Genomic DNA, 17,985 nt, shown 5'->3' with positions numbered 1-17,985 from the left:
CACCCCAAGATATTCTGTTAGGAGTATGGTGAGTTCATAGAAGATTTTTTTTTTTTGTCACAAGTTAGCGGAAAATGACACTTTGTGAAAAAAAACCCAATACATATCAATTTCCGCTAACTTGTGACAAAAAATAAAATCTTCTATGAACTCATCATACACCTAACAGAATACCTTGGGGTGTCTTCTTTCTAAAATGGGGTCACTTGTGGGGTTCCTATACTGCCCTGGCATTTTAGGGGCCCTAAACCGTGAGGAGTAGTCTTGAACCCAAATGTCTCAAAATGACCTGTGAAATCCTAAAGGTACTCATTGGACTTTGGGCCCCTTAGCACAGTTAGGCTGCAAAAAAGTGTCACACATGTGGTATCGCCGTACTCAGAAGAAGTAGTATAATGTGTTTTGTGGTGTATTTTTACATATAACCATGCTGGGTGGGAGAAATATCTCTGTAAATGACACATTTTTGATTTTTTTTTACACACAATTGTCCATTTACAGAGAGATTTCTCCCACCCAGCATGGGTATGTGTAAAAATACACCACAAAACACATTATACTACTTCTCCTGAGTATGGCGATACCACATGTGTGACACTTTTTTTGCAGCCTAGGTGCGCTAAGGGGCCCAACGTCCTATTCACAGGTCATTTTGAGGCATTTGTTTTCTAGACTACTCCTCACGGTTTAGGGCCCCTAAAATGCCAGGGCAGTATAGGAACCCCACAAGTGACCCCATTTTAGAAAGAAGACATCCCAAGGTATTCCGTTAGGGGTATGGTGAGTTCATAGAAGATTTTATTTTTTGTCACAAGTTAGTGAAAAATGACACTTTGTGAAAAAACAATAAAAATCTAATTTCCGCTAACTTTTCACAAAAAATAAAATCTTCTATGAACTCATCATACACCTAACAGAATACCTTGGGGTGTCTTCTTTCTAAAATGGGGTCACTTGTGGGGTTCCTATACTGCCCTGGCATTTTACGGGCCCAAAACTGTGAGTAGTCTGGAAACCAAATTTCTCAAAATGACTGATCAGGGGTATAAGCATCTGCAAATTTTGATGACAGGTGGTCTATGAGGGGGCAAATTTTGTGGAACCGGTCATAAGCAGGGTGGCCTCTTAGATGACAGGATGTTTTGGGCCTGATCTGATGGATAGGAGTGCTAGGGGGGTGACAGGAGGTGATTGATGGGTGTCTCAGGGGGCGGTTAGAGGGGAAAATAGATGCAATCAATGCACTGGGGAGGTGATCGGAAGGGGGTCTGAGGGGGACCTGAGGGTTTGGCCGAGTGATCAGGAGCCCACACGGGGCAAATTAGGGCCTGATCTGATGGGTAGGTGTGCTAGGGGGTGACAGGAGGTGATTGATGGGTGTCTCAAGGTGTGATTAGAGGGGGGGAAATAGATGCAAGCAATGCACTAGCGAGGTGATCAGGGCTGGGGTCTGAGGACGTTCTGAGGTGTGGGCGGGTGATTGGGTGCCCGCAAGGGGCAGATTAGGGTCTAATCTGATGGGTAACCGTGACAGGTGGTGATAGGGGGTGATTGATGGGTAATTAGTGGGTGTTTAGAGGAGAGAAGAGATGTAAACACTGCACTTGGGAGGTGATCTGATGTCGGATCTGCGGGCGATCTATTGGTGTGGGTGGGTGATCAGATTGCCCGCAAGGGGCAGGTTAGGGGCTGATTGATGGGTGGCAGTGACAGGGGGTGATTGATGGGTGGCAGTGACAGGGGGTGATTGATAGGTGATTGACAGGTGATTGACAGGTGATCAGTGGGTTATTACAGGGAATAACAGATGTAAATATTGCACTGGCAAATTGATAAAGGGGGGTCTGAGGGCAATCTGAGCGTGTGGGCGGGTGATTGGGTGCCCGCAAGGGGTAGATTAGGGTCTAATCTGATGGGTAACAGTGACAGGTGGTGATAGGGGGTGATTGATAGGTGATTGATGGGTAATTAGTGGGTGTTTAGAGGAGAGAAGAGATGTAAACACTGCACTTGGGAGGTGATCTGATGTCGGATCTGCGGGCGATCTATTGGTGTAGGTGGGTGATCAGATTGCCCGCAAGGGGCAGGTTAGGGGCTGATTGATGGGTGGCAGTGACAGGGGGTGATTGATGGGTGGCAGTGACATGGGGTGATTGATAGGTGATTGACAGGTGATCAGTGGGTTATTACAGGGAATAACAGATGTAAATATTGCACTGGCGAATTGATAAAGGGGGGGTCTGAGGGCAATCTGAGCGTGTGGGCGGGTGATTGGGTGCCTGCAAGGGGTAGATTAGGGTCTAATCTGATGGGTAACAGTGACAGGTGGTGATAGGGGGTGATTGATAGGTGATTGATGGGTAATTAGTGGGTGTTTAGAGGAGAGAATAGATGTAAACAATGGATTTGGGAGGTGATCTGATGTCGGATCTGCGGGTGATCTATTGGTGTGGGTGGGTGATCAGATTGCCCGCAAGGGGCAGGTTAGGGGCTGATTGATGGGTAGCAGTGACAGGGGGTGATTGACTGGTGATTGACGGGTGATTGACAGGTGATTGACAGGTGATCAGGGGGGATAGATGCATACAGTACACGGGGGGGGTTCTGGGGGGTGGCTGGCGAGAATCTGAGGGGTGGGGGGTGATCAGGAGGGGGCAGTGGGCAGGGGGGGGGGGGGATAAAAAAAAATAGCGTTGACAGATAGTGACAGGGAGTGATTGATGGATGATTAGGGGGGTGACTGGGTGCAAACAGTGGTCTGGGGGGTGGGCAGGGGGGGGTCTGAGGGGTGCTGTGGGCGATCAGGGGGCAGGGGGGGGAAATCAGTGTGCTTGGGTGCAGACTAGGGTGGCTGCAGCCTGCCCTGGTGGTCCCTCGGACACTGGGACCACCAGGGCAGGAGGCAGCCAGTATAATAGGCTTTGTATACATTACAAAGCCTATTATACAATGTAAATGCGGCGATCCGGGTGCTAGTAACCCGCCGGTGCTTCCGAACGGCCGGCGGGTTACTACGAGCGGTGGGCGGAGCCAGTCCCCGGCGGCTGATCGCGTCACGAATGACGCGATCGCCGCATAGCCACTCCCGCAGCCGCCCCCGCCGATGGGCGTATTGCGGTCGTTTGGGCCCAGTCTTTGCCGCCGCCCATCGGCTGGAGGCGGTCGGCAAGTGGTTAAAGGACTCACGCGATGAGATTAAAAAGCGATTTTTACTTAACTGTGGCTACTTTCAGCCTCTAGATGTCTTCTGAGTCCCTCGTTGCAGCTCTGGTGGTCCCCGCTGTCCCACTTCCCGGCCGTAAAGCTCACTGACCCATCGATCGGTGGGTATGTGCATGCTGCCAGCATTGCACGAGCGTGTCCACTTCATAGGGTGTGTACTGCACCTGTGCAGTTAAGCTGTGCAGGTGGCCAGTGGGACAGCGGGGATGACTGGAGCTGCGTCGAGGGACTCCCCAGGTGATCCAAGGCCCAGGTAATTCAACATTGCTTTTAAATCTCACATCTTGAGTCCTTTAAGCTCCTGGGTGCATCCAAAAAGGTGATAACATTATCTTTTGTTTACATTCCTTTGTTTGCTATAATTAGAATCCAGCCAGCAGCATGCTGACACTGAACTTCTCACATTGTAGAACCGGAGAGCTGAGGAGTGATCACTGGATACATTATAATATATAAATATAGCAATTAAGCAGTACAGTTCAAAAGCAGCTTTCAGAGCAGATAAACTGTACTTTGGGAATGTGGATGTTTTCTTATATTTATTATTATATTATTATTATTATTTTATTTTTAAAATAACAGACAATATTACTTCTGCTCAAAAGCAAATATGATAGCTGTATGGGTAATAAAAAGTAGGAAATTCTTTTTTATTTAACATTTTGTCAGAGTTCTATGCCACTTTAATTTGTCTTTTAGTATATACCACGCTAAATGTTGGCATATAGAGGTGCTAAGACAACCAGGGCCGGTTCTCTCATGAAGCAAGGTGAAACATTTGCATCACATACAGAGATTACAGGGGAAGCATGTTTGTACTGTGTTTATACTAACAGCATACTGTGAGAGTACGAGGAGAAGCGAGAGGAGAGCGAGGTGAAGAGGTCATCATTGGGGAAAAGCAGCTTGTTGTGCTGTGTGAGGAGTCTGGCAGTGAGTGAGGAGGGGGAGGCAGGAGAGCATCATTGGGGAAAAGCAGCTTGTTGTGCTGTGTGAGGAGTCTGACAGTGACTGAGGAGGGGGGAGGCAGGAGAGCAGCATTGGAAAAGAGCAGCTTGTTGTGCTGTGTGAGGAGTCTGACTGTGAGTGAGGAGGGGGAGGCCGGAGAGCATCATTGAGGAAAAGCAGCTTGTTGTGCTGTGTGAGGAGTCTGGCAGTCAGTGAAGAGGGGGAGGCAGGAGAGCATCATTGGGGAAAAGCAGCTTGTTGTGCTGTGTGAGGAGTCTGACAGGGAGTAAGGAGGGGGGAGGCAGAAGAGCAGCAATGTTTCATTTGACTTGTACAGCAGAAGGGAGGAGGTGGCACTTCTGTCCTGACTGAGGAGGAATGGAGGATGGCTGAAGGTGAGCAGTTTGTTTGTCACAGACTTGCAGCCAGCCAGTGTGCTATTGTGTTGAGCTGCAGCATGTCATGTGAGAACATTAAATTAAGCTGAGTAAAGTTGGGATACTGTGCGAACATTCCAAATCAGGGGGTGGTAGGGCGGGGATCCTCACAAGTTTGCCTCAGGCAGCAAAACAGTCTAGAATTGGCCCTTTAGGCAACCAACAAATGATATATCTGAAACAATGATTGCCAATCGAGCCAATATTGTTACCTTATTCAGGGACTGTCTGGATGTTAAAGCTGAACTTGTGTAATGATTTGGACCACACTTCCATTGAGAATTTAACACCCAAATAAAAACCCACAAATCAAAGGGTGTTTGACATAGGTCTTGAAAGACATCCCCAGCAGCAGTTGGTGCTCTGTGCAACTTCCTGGATTGTTTATGCCTTTAAAAAGCCCTGGCTGGAATTCTCGGCATGCATGACCAAGTGGATTTTCCCAATTATGGATATCTTTGATTAGAACTTCTCCCACACTTTCTTGCTCTCTCCTCAGATCAGTTACGGAGCGAAGGACCCCATATTCAGTGACAAGAGTCTCTTCCCCTTCTTATACCGCACGGTGCCCGATGAGAGAACGCAGCATAGAGCCATTGTCCTCCTCCTGAAGCATTTTGGCTGGAGCTGGGTGGGGATTGTGGTGGCAAGTGATGACAGCAGCCAGAGGTCCATCACGGAGCTCCACAAGGAGATCATCCAGAGCGGGAATTGTGTGGCTTTCATGGAAACTATTAAGAAAAATTACGACTTAAACACAGAAAACAAATTGCATTTAATGCTTAAAACCAGCTGCAATGTTGTTATATTTATTGGCAATTCTAGAGATGTCCTTGATCTGACAAAATTACTGTGGCTTAAAGAAGATTTCAGGAAGGTCATTATCATGCCAGCCATAAGCTTTTTAATTTATCTTGAATACATGCATTTCCTGAATAGATCACTGCTGATTTCTCCTCCCAGAAGAGATATTCCAGGGCTGAGGGAGTTCCTGCTCAGTGCCGGCCCTCAAAAATACTCACATATACGGGTTATGGATGAGATATGGCACACGTATTTGAACTGTCATATTGGAAATACCTCAATTGTTTACAGACCCTGCAATGAAAAGGACCTTCTCAGTCAGGTGGACTCTTCTCTCTATGATGTAAACAACTTTGCTTACACCTTCAGCATCTACTCTGCAGTCTATGCTGGGGCCCATGCCCTACATGACTTGCTTTATTATGGAGGACCCAGGCAATTACAGAGCTTCAGGGGATCACATCACCCATGGAAGGTAAATATAAAAGGTCCATGAGCGAGGGCATTGTTAGGATCCTAAGAGGTCAGGGGCACTTTTGGGCACTCCAGATGAAAAATGAGTGTGGCCATGCACATGAATGTGGGTGTGGTCATGGGTGGAGCCATATTTACATGAACTTAACAGTGGTCTAAGTAGGCCTGCCCAGCAAAATGTTGGATGAAGCTCCCTCTCCATTAATACAAACAAAAAGCAGCATATCACATAAATAGGCACTTAAAAATAACTAGGCAGAGTTACCTGGCTTTGTGCTGGCTGGTTTGGCTTTCTGCTGGGTGAGCTAGCCTGGCGCCAAGTTTTCTTGCAGCCCCCGCCCCCATAGCATTCCCTGACCTTCTAATGGACCCCCTCCCATGCTCCCGCCCCACCACAACTCACAGCATGTCCCATAAAAGAACTACAGCTCCCTGCATGTCCCCATAAAGGCATTGTAGCATCTAACATAGCATCACAGCACCCGATATGTCCACATAGAAGAACCATAGAACCCAGCATACCTCCCTATTGTTGTGTGCTGTGGTGCCCTGCTTGGTGCACTGGTGTCATGCTGGGTGCTACTGTGCCTTTATGGGGCACGCTGGGTGGTGTAATGCCACGCTGGATGCTGTGGGGCCATATTAGGTGCTGTGTAGTGCCATGCTTGGTGCTGTGGTGCTTCTGTGTTGTATGCTGGGTACTGCGTGATACCATGATTGATGCTGTGGTGTCTCTACTCTGCCTGGGGGACATCCAGGGCACCCCAAAATAGATCCAGGGCATGTCCCACTGATCTTTGGGGCTAGCAATGACCCTGTCCATCAGTAGAACTAGGTCTACCTGATTCCATCTACTTTTGTGTTTAACCACTTGCCGACAGCCCACTACCTATGGGCGGCAGCAAAGTGGACCCCGCAAGGACCACATTACACCGATCGCTGGGATGCATGCGCGTCTGCCAGCAATAGGCTCCGCCCACCCACGCCGTCAACCAACCGCCGGTTCGGAAGTGCCGGCGGGTTGTTAACCCCCGATCTGCCGCATAGTAAGCCTATAATACGCTTAGTAATGTATACAAAGTGTATTATATAGGCTGCCTCCTGACCTGGTGGTGTGAGAATCTGCTCAGCTGCCTGTGCAGACAGGCAGCGTTTTGACCACTGTTCACGTCTGCATTCTGCAGGTCTCTTTAAGAGAGACTTTCTGTCAGTTCTGCAGCTTGTGTTGCTGAGGAATTTGCATACATTAGTCATGCAAATCCGTTACCTGCCTTCTTTTGATGACTAGCACTATAAAAGCATTCTGCTCCCAGAATGCTTTGCTGGACATTTCCCTTCCATGGTCTGTTCCTGATGGACACTGCTGGAGTGTCAGCCATTGCTATCTAGTATAGTTAATTCCTGGGGGTTGCTTTAGGCTCCCCTTCTAGTCCAGTCAGGTTGTATTATCTGTTTTGCCTGTTCCGTCTGTCTTGTGTTTGGATCGCACAAGCCCTAGCGTTAGCGGCTGTGGATCCTTCTGATTGAGTCTGGAGTGTAGGTTGAAACAGCGGTTGTTTCTGCCTACCTCATCTGTTCTGTCTGCCGTGTGTTTGGATCGCACTCGCCCTAGCGCTAGTGCTGGGGATCCTTCTGTTCTGTCTCCTGGGATCGCTCTAGCTACTTTTCGCTAGCGCTGGGGATCCTTCTGTTCTGTCTTCTGGGATCGCGCTAGCCACTTTTCGCTAGCGCTGGGGATCCTTCTGTTCTGCTACTCTGTACTTGGATCGCGCTAGCCACTTTTCGCTAGTGCTGTGGATCCTATCTCTGGCTTGTCCCTGTTTTCGTGTGTCTGTCTTGTCTGATTCGAAACGCTTGCTGTAGGCTCGGTGAGGTAACCGTTAAGCAAGCGCTCGCGTTCTCTGTTTCGTGTTTGTCTGTCTTTGGTTAGTTAGGCGTGCTTGTCTCTGTTGTGCGTAACACGCGGAGACCGCGCACGAACGCGTGCACTGTTGCGAATGAGTGCGGTGTTCGCGTTCAGCTAGCGTTTGTTATTTTCTTTATCTTTCTCTTTGTATGATTTGCTGTGCCTTTGCTACCCTGGTGCTCTGTCCTGCTCAGTCTTGTGTCGCTATTGGCAATCGCCATTCTTGCGATTGCGTTTCCTACTTCGTTTCCGCCGTTGTGTGTTCGCCGTCGCTGGGTGGCGACTAATTTGGTGGGCACACATTGGTTCTGTCCTTTTGCTCTGTTCCCTGTGGGCTATCCAGCCCTGCCTGATTGTACCTTGTCCCGGATCTGTACAATTCCCATTTGGCATCTGTGGCTGTGCAGCGGCTGTGTTCGCCTGCACTCCACAGCGCCATCTGCCGGTGGGAATTGCCCTCTGCGGGTGCATAGCACCTAGCCTGGGTGTCCGCATAATACGCTTGTGGAGGAAATCCGCCGCGTCAGCGCACGTCTGGTGCGCTGACCACGGAGACGATTCCGCAATCGTTACAGGTGGTCCCAAAGATCGAGGGACCACCAGGGCAGGAGGCAGCCCCCCTGGTAAGCACACACACACACACACTGATCTGGCCCCCCCTGATTGCCCACAGCACCCCTCAGACCCCCCTGATCACCCCCTCATACCCCTGTTTGCACCCAATCACCCCCATAATTACCCCCTGTCACTATCTGTCAATTTTCTATTTCTATTTTTTAGAATAGGTCCTAAACTGCCCCCTGGGGGCTCCTGATCACCCCCCACACCCTCAGATCCTCCCCAGACCCCTCCCCCTGTGTACTGTATACATTTATCCTCCCCTGTAATCACCCACTGATCACCTGTCAATCACCCATCAATCACCACCTGTCACTGCCACCCATAAGATTAGACCCTAATCTGCCCCTTGCAGGCACTTGAACACCCGCCCACACCCTCAGTGTTAAGCTTGGAGGTGTATTCTCCACAGTCAGCATGCAACACATAAGCTGACTTGAAGGAGGTACACACACCAGCACAAGGAATCAGGATATCCCCAGTTTAGTGGAGGAGAGGACTGACTCCAACAGGAGATTGTGGCGCACAGAGCCGGTGCAGATCCGAACAGCCACAAACAACACTTTCGTGATAACGTCTCAGCGCAAAGTAGCGCTGAGCGCATAAACCAGGACTGAGGAGATCAGGACAGGCAGACAGAATGAACGCTTGCTTAACTAGCCACTACTCAGTGACAGCAAGCGTCCACAACAAGACAGACTGGAATGAGGCAGCCAATGCGTTGCAGCGATGGCGTGCCTCACAAAGACAGGACAGGATAGTCAGGAAATAGGAGGATCAAGATAGATGAACGTAACACAGACAAATATACAATAAGTATGTTTTCCTAGCGTATTACAATTACAGCTATCAATGAAACTATTTGTAACGTCTGACTAACATATGTATATATCGGCAATGAACCGATATATGACATAAGCAGGAACACTGACTAGGACTGGAGCAATACAGGGGACAGGACTCAGAAGGATTTGCTATCTCTTCGCAGAGATGAACGCAATCCACAAACAGAACCAGGAGCAGGATACTAACTCAGCACGGGTGATCACGATACGCGCAAACCACCAAAACGTGCTGGAAGGCTGACTAACTGAACACATGATATAAACAGTTCGTGTACGTATATATCAGCGACACTGATGTATCAACGTAACACAAATACAAGAAAAATAACAAAATGTGCAAGTATACGTATATATTGGCGATGAACCAATATATGACACAAGACAAGCAGAGTAACAACTTCTAGAACAAGAGCAGAACTAGGAGGACTCGCTGACCCCTTCGCAGGAGTCAGCGCAGTCCACACGGACTAGGAACGAGGTGGGGCACGAGCAGAGTAACAGACAGAATCTGAGACTATGGTAGCCCATGAAGCATTGCAGGAAGCAGTTCTTTATACTGAGGTCATCCAATGGGAGCAGACCTGCAGATTCCCACACAAGTGAATGGTAATTAATCACAGGCTGACAGCAGGAAAAGGCAGACAATGATATGCAGCCTGCAGGAAAGGGATTGCCACTCCATTGCAGCAGACAATGTTTGTTTACACAAAAGCATATGAAACTGTCATTAACTTCAGAGCGACTGCAGATGGAATCAGCAACTAGTTTAAGTGCAAACCAAACTATGCAAGCAAATGCATGTAATGACATCAGAACTGCTTGGGTTGCAATACCACTGCAGCCAGCAGTAAACGCTGCAGAAGCGATCGTAACACTCAGATTGCCCTCAAACCCCCCTTATCACCTCCCAAGTGCATTATTTACATCTGTTCTCCCCTCTAATCACCCACTGATCACCCATCAATCACCCCCTGTCACTGCTAACCATCATACCCATCAGTTCAGACCCTCATCTGCCCCTTGTGGGCACCTAATCTCCCACCCACACCCTCAGACCCCCCCCCCCCCCCGATCACCTCGCCAGTGCATTGCTTGCATCTATTCTCCCCTCTAATCACACCCTGATCACCTATCAATCACCCCGTCACCGCTACCCGTCACATAAGACCCTAATCTGCCCCTTGCGGGCACCCAAAGACCCGCCCACACCCTCAGATCACCCTCAGACCCCCCTCCCCCAATCACCTCCCCAGTGCATTATTTACATCTGTTCTCCCCTCTAATCACCCACTGATCACCCATCAATCACCCCCTGTCACTGCTTCCCATCAGATCAGACCCTAATCTGCTCCTTGCGGGCACCCAATTACCCGCTCACACCCTCAGATTGCCCTCAGACCTCCCCCCCCCCCCCCGATCACCTCCCCAGTGCATTGCTTGCATCTATTCCCCCCTCTAATCACACCCTGAGACACCCATCAATCACCTCCTGTCACCCCCTAGCACACCTACCCATCAGATCAGGCCCTAATGTGCCCCGTGTGGGCTACTGATCACTCAGCCAAACCCTCAGATCCCCCTCAGACCCCCTTCCGATCACCTCCCCAGTGCATTGATTGCATCTATTCTCCCCTCTAATCACCCTCTGAGACACCCATCAATCACCTCCTGTCACCCCCTAGCACTCCTATCCATCAGATCAGGCCCTAATCTGTCCCCTGCGGGCTTCTGATCACCCCGCCAAACCCTCACCCGCCCCACCGCAGTGACAGAATTTTTTTTTCCTGATCACTGCTGGTCTCTACGACTTAATTGTGGCTGAGACCAACCGTTATGCCACACAATACGCAACCACCAATCCAAGCTACTATGCCCAACCTTTTCAGTGGAAACCACTCCAAGTTTCCATACATAACATTTTTTCGGGCCTTCTCCTTAACATGGGTCTAGTCAAAAAGAATGTATTGCAGTCTTATTGGTCTACGCACCCAATACATCACATGCCCATGTTCTCTGATGCTGGTGCCAACACAACCTGTCATCTAAGAGGCCACCCTGCTTAAAAATTTGGCCCCTCATAGACCACCTGTAATCAAAATTTCCAGATGCTTATACCCTTGAACAGGCATTTTGAGGCATTTGGTTTCTAGACTACTCCTCACAGTTTTGGGCCCCTAAAATGCCAGGGCAGTATAGGAACCCCACAAGTGACCCCATTTTAGAAAGAAGACACCCCAAGGTATTCTGTTAGGTGTATGACGAGTTCATAGAAGATTTTATTTTTTGTCACACGTTAGCGGATTGAGATACAATCGCTGGGAAAATGCTACATGTAACATATTTCTGGAGATCGCAAACGTGCAGCAATGCTGCAGTTAGAGTAATACAATGATACTACTTATGCAGCAACCCTTTTCTGATCGACCGAGGTCATCATATTGCAAAGCCAAAAACACTTTGTATATACGTTTTATGGATAAGAGTCCCTCACAAGGACACTCGGTGCCACACACCATTTTAGTTTGCACAGCTCAAGCTTTATGGAGATAATAACTTTTTCACTGTAGATATAGTATCTACAAAGAAGAGGTGTGGGTGTCAGCAGTGGTAATTAATTGCTCCACCTTGATGTGACATTGAAGAGTTAACACAGTCAGGCCCCCTTTATACTTGGGCACTCTTTTTTTGCATTGCATTACCCTTTCTGCACACAAGGCAATGCGAAAGCAAAGAAAGTGTATGGAGCCCAGGACACTAATCATGTCGGGTTACGCCAGAAGTATCCGATTCACATCCGACGCGTCTCAAAGTCATCAGCGTGTTACTGTGCGACTTCCGCAGCAACGGAATGCATTGAAGTCAACGGGTTTAATTTGCTAAGACAAATGGCATGCCTTATCAGAGTTGGCATGCCTTATTAGAGTTGGTATGCCTTATCAGAGTAGCATAGCGAGTGCTCCTCCTACCCTGAGCCCCTGCGGGTCCAATCACTTTAAAAGGACATTATCCCCATACTTTGATTGGCCCAACAGGCTGCCTGTCACTTGACAGGAAACCTGAAAATTTGTAGCGCTCGCTATGCTACTCTGAAAAGGCATGTTATCTCTGATAAGGTGTGTTAACTCTGATAAGGCATGCCATTTGTCTAAGTGAATCAACCCCAATATGCAACACATAAATGTTAAACATAGCTCCCTACTGTCCCTCTTCTGGAGAGACAGTCCCTCTTTGGGGACCCTGTCCCTCTGTCTTCCTCATTTGTCCCTCTTTCAGGACTGATGTACAGATCTATGTAAATATGTGTATTTTTCTACTGAAAAATGTGTTAAATTGATTCTAAACTTTATTTCCATGACATTAAATTGATACATTTCTTATTTTCAAATGTTTAAATGAAGGAAAATCAACCAGGATAGAAAGGACCAATGTGGTTTGAATTATAAAATAACAATTTTTTTGTAATCGGTGTAACACAGAGAGGGTCTGATTACCGGTGAACTGCAGTATCACCGAGAATACAGAATATACCAGATTATTGATGATCTGCAGTATCACCGATAATCAGATATATCTACTAACCTCTGGACACCTGAGATAACAAGTGAGTGTTAAGTGCAACAGCAATACTTTGAGTACTGCACAGAAGAATGTTCCTTCCGTTGGTCTAGACTCTCCCGGGGGAGGAGCTAGGCTGAGAGTAGGAAGGACAGAGTGTGAGTGACACCAGTGAGAGGGTGTCACTAACAGGTCTGGGAACTGTCTCTAACAGTAAGGCCAGTTCTCGAGGTCGGGCAAGCCAGGTCGCTAACACACAGACAGATAAGGTACAGATTCAGGAGACAGATACGGAATCCAATAAACAGGCAGGGTTTGGCGACGGGGTATCAGAATAGCGGGGTACAGAATCAGGAGGCAGATACAGAGTCCATGAATGAGCAGAGTTTGGCAACAGGATATCAGAAATAGCAAGGTACAGAATCAGAGTTCAGGAGGATAAGTCAGGCAGGCAGAAGGTCATAACAAATAATACAGTTCAATATTCCTAACGCTAAGGTGTGAGGTCCGTGATCGTCAACACCTTTGGAAACTATGCTAGAACACAGATACAGACAAGGCCTGAGTGCTACCACGTAGTGATCGCAACGCCAGACACCAGAGGAATGACCAGCACCCAGTATATATACACCAGTGCTCTCCAGCACCTCCCTTAAGTGCTGGACCAATGAAAGTTGCTGCAATTGTCAGCTGACCGGCCTGGTCAGCTGACCCTCCTCTGACTGCCATAAAGGCCCTGCCTCTCTGCGTCCTCCTAAACCAGTGTGGACTATCAGTCCCAGCCACACCAGTCATGTGTTGTAATGTTGTTGCTGTATGGGATGCGGAATCCGCCGCCACGCTGTCTGAGCGTGCGGCGTTTCCTCCGCATCCCGGCTCACTGAGAGAAGCAGGCCTATGCGTACAAACTGCCGCGTCAGACGCGGCGGTTTCTCCGCGTTCCGCTATGCCAGCCGCGGAAACAGCCGCCTCATCTTGCGTCCATGCGTCCATGCTTTTCCGCGTTTCTTCACATTTTTCTTATGAAATCTTTGTTATGCGTGACTAGGTGTGTGTCATGGGTGTGGTTAGGGGTGTGACAGGGGCGTGGTCTAATTGTCGTATATCACAATGTTGGGAGGCATCTGTTAAATTTGTTGGCGGTGGCAGTGTGGCGCGCATGTGCAGCATGACGCAAATACGGCGGAGAAGAAGAGAATCCCAGAGACATACTTCATGTCCAGCAGGGGGTCACTGGGCGAGGGGCGGCAACAAACAGAGAAGGGGGTGTGGGAGGTTTGTAGGCGGGGCTATGCACATGATCCTTTCAGTGCACTCTGCTGCAGGGTTATATGAATCTTGTTTTCAGCAGTGCAGTGGGATGAGGGGGGGCGGTGCCTCGAACTCGCAACGCTTCACTCAGGTATAAAACCGGCCTCTGTGTTTGGAACATGTACTTTGAATCTTAAAGAGAAACTCCAATCTAGAATTGAACTTTATACCAATCAGTAGCTGATACCCCCTTTTACATGAAAAATATAATGATTTTCACAAACAGACCATCAGGGGGCGCTGTATGACTGATTTTGTGCTGAAGCCCCTCCCACAAGAAGCTCTGAGTACCTCGGTACTTTTGGCAGTTTGTTACAATGTAACAAGGCTCACAGACAGGAATTAGCTGTTTACAGCTGTCTCTAACAGCCAAAACAGCTAGGAGCAGCTACATAACCTGACCACAGTAAACGTGTCACCATGTAATAAATGTCAGAATGTAAATCGGGGAGGGGAAAGATTTTACAATGGGCAAACACTGACTAAATCATTTATACATAATTATGGTAAGAAATGAAGCACTTTTTTTACTACATTATTTTCACTGGAGTTCCTCTTTAAAGGACATATTTATTTCCTTTTAAACAATACCAGTTGCCTGGCAGCCCTGCTGAAGTATTTGGCTGCAGAAGTGTCTGCATCACACACCTGAAACAAGCATGCAGCTAATTTAGTCAGATCTGACAATAATGTATTGAAACACCTGGTCTGAAAATGCTTGTTTAGGGTCTGTGGCTAAAAGGATTAGAGGCAGAGGCTCAGCAGGGCTGCCAGGCAACTGGTATTACAGTCTATACTGTAGCGCTATGTAGACCAAGGGTAGCTCTCTTCAATGTCTCTCATGCAGGTCCACACTCCCCTTTGCTGTGGTGTAATTCCACCTGTATTTGCACTCACGTGCATAGGCAGAAAAAGGGGAGGGATCCTCTCAGTGCAATATCCACAAAGTTTTAATGGAAGTAGTAAACAAATAATAAAAACAAGTACGGTCACTCACAAAAAGAGGGTCCTATTCCAACTAGGACCCCCCTCGGCTGTAATGGCTTCCCACCTTAGTGGTACTCTGGACCTGTACTGTGCTGCGATCACGCTGCCCGCTCTCGGCCCGACTAGTTTTGGCTCTCGCCGTCCTCAGGGGATACGAGAACGGGCGGGCAACGGTGACATTATATAAGGAAATGTCCATGGCCGCAGGATCAATGACGCCGGCGTCTTCGGCGTTCGCAAGAGCCAAGACGTCACTTCCTGTTTGGTGGCCATCTTGTTTCCGGCCGGCGGTGGTTTGTTTGCGTTCCACCGCTGGTAAATGCCAGCACTAGAGGAATAAAGGAGATCCCGTTCACCTTTTATGTACAAAAAGTAAGCGAAATTATTAAAGATTCATTGGGCTTCATTATCTTAAAGTAAAAAATGTTCAAAAGGGGCTAGAAGTGTCTACAATATTGATACTTCGGAAAGCCATCAGCCGTGGGCAGTCCCTGACATAAATGAATAGCATAATTATATAAAAGGCATGATTTTATAAAAAGAAACTACACATAAAATATAAAAAATGAAAAGTAAATAAAAATTGCTTCTCTACACAGTTAATATTCATAAAATTACAACCCAATAAAATTTGACAAATATATGTTTCTCTAGAGCAGCATAATCTAATATAGGCAAAAAGTGCATTGCTGCCATCTAGTGCAGACTTTAGTAAATAATCTTCAAGTATTTTTCACAAGGCAACTGGTATTGCTTAAAAAGGAAATAAATACAGCAGCCTCCATATTCCCTCTCGCTTCCGTTGCCCTTTAAGCACGTTTCCCACTATGGCCTCGATTCATAAGCAGCAGTGCGATAACAAAAATACTGTCGGGAAAATACCGCACTCGGTATTTTCCCAGTTTGTGTGCTAATTCATAAAGATTTCCCCAGCTGCCCTTGGAGGTCGGTTAATTACCGCAGCCCATTGAGCGGTAGAGTAGAGCAGTGTCCCGATTCTCTCTTTGCCCTGCAGAAATGAATCACACAGACGGCTCTCTCTGGCTCTCCCACTGATGACTCAGACAGATGAGTCACACAGTATTTTCCTGCCTGTAGAAATGACTCACACAGACGGCTCTCTCTGGCTCTCCTACTGATGACTCAGACAGATGAGTCACACAGTCTTTCCCTGCCTGCATAAATGACTCACACAGACGGCTCTTTCCACTGATGACTCAGACAGATGAGTCACACTGTCTTTCCCTGCCTGCAGAAATGACTCACACAGACGGCTCTCTCCACTGATGACTCAGACAGATGAGTCACACTGTCTTTCCCTGCCTGCTGAAATGATTCACACAGAGGGCTCTCTGGCTCTCTCCACTGATGACTCAAACAGACTTCGGATCTCTGCACTTTTGCATTCATCAGAGCTGTCAGAGCTGTCGGTAACTTGTTATCGCCTCACTAGAGGTGTCGGTAACTACCGCCAGGCTTACCGCTTGCTGCAGGCTTTATGAATTGGCATTTGCTGACAATTTACTGACATGTGTTGTCGGTAACTGCAGCCACGTCGGTAATTTAGCTCCCTGCTCGGTAATGTCAGCTTTTCATGCGGTAACAGCCTTTATGAATTGACATTTTGCTAAGTGGTCGGTAAAGTCTGCTGTTTTCAGCATCACCACATGAGGTAGTGCTTTATGAATCGAGGCCTATGACAGAATACTGACATTTCTTATTGTCTGTTTTGCTGCAATGGCAAACTGATCCTATCCACTTGTCACTTTGCAACAAATCTGCTGCAATTGGAACCCTTGCAGTAAGTGGAGTGCACACTGAAAAAAAGGGGAAAGATCCACTCAACTGGTCTATAAAAATCTGATATGTATTCAATCATGAAAACAATGAACAGGGCAATTCAGCTGAATTCAGCAGAGGAGGGGATGAATGGACAGTGGCATGAAGAGAAGGAAGTGAGTCAGAGGAGCAGGTAAGGGAGCAGTTTCTATAAGTCCTGGGTAAGAAATAAAACTTTACCAGACAGTTTATTCATCTTTCTTTTTTTTTCAGTGCAATTTGAAAGTCCATTTTCTTTTCCCTCTAGCTCCACCCATTTTTAAAGAACCTTTCCTTTAACACCAGCGGTGGTGACCTAATACACTTTGATGAGAAAAGGAATTCACCCGCACAATTTGATGTGCTGAACGTTATCACATTTCCTAATAAAACAATGAAAAAAATAAAAATTGGATATTTAGCTGGAGATCACAATGGTCATCGGCTTCTATGGACCAATTCAGCGATACACTGGGATCCAAAATTCAACCAGGTGATTATATCCGAGCAGTGTATGACACAACAACACATGGCAGAGAGGAGGTCGAGCAAATGTAAAGGATACCCAAACTGACATGTGACATGATGAGATGTGACATGTGTATGTACAGTGCCTAGCACGCAAATAACTAGGCTGTGTTCCTTTTTTTCTTTCTCTGCCTGAAAGAGTTAAATATCAGGTATGTAAGTGGCTGACTCAATCCTGACTCAGACAGGAAGTGACTACAATGTGACCCTCACTGATAAGAAATTCCAACTATAAAACACTTTCCTAGCAGAAAATGGCTTCTGAGAGCAAGAAAGTGGTAAAAAAGGGGAATTTCTTATCAGTGAGGGTCACACTGTAGTCACTTCCTGTCTGAGTCAGGACTGAGTCAGCCACTTACATACCTGATATTTAACTCTTTCAGGCAGAGAAAGAAAAAAAGGAACACAGCCTAGTTATTTGTGTGCTAGGCACTGTACATACACATGTCTATCTCATTATGTCACATGTCAGTTCGGGTATCCTTTAAGAGTGTGAAAAAAATATATCCTCATCAAGTCAGCTCTATAACAA

This window comes from Hyperolius riggenbachi, chromosome 4, assembly GCF_040937935.1.
Source record: "Hyperolius riggenbachi isolate aHypRig1 chromosome 4, aHypRig1.pri, whole genome shotgun sequence".
NCBI lineage: Eukaryota > Metazoa > Chordata > Amphibia > Anura > Hyperoliidae > Hyperolius > Hyperolius riggenbachi.
This window is presented reverse-complemented; position numbering follows the sequence as displayed.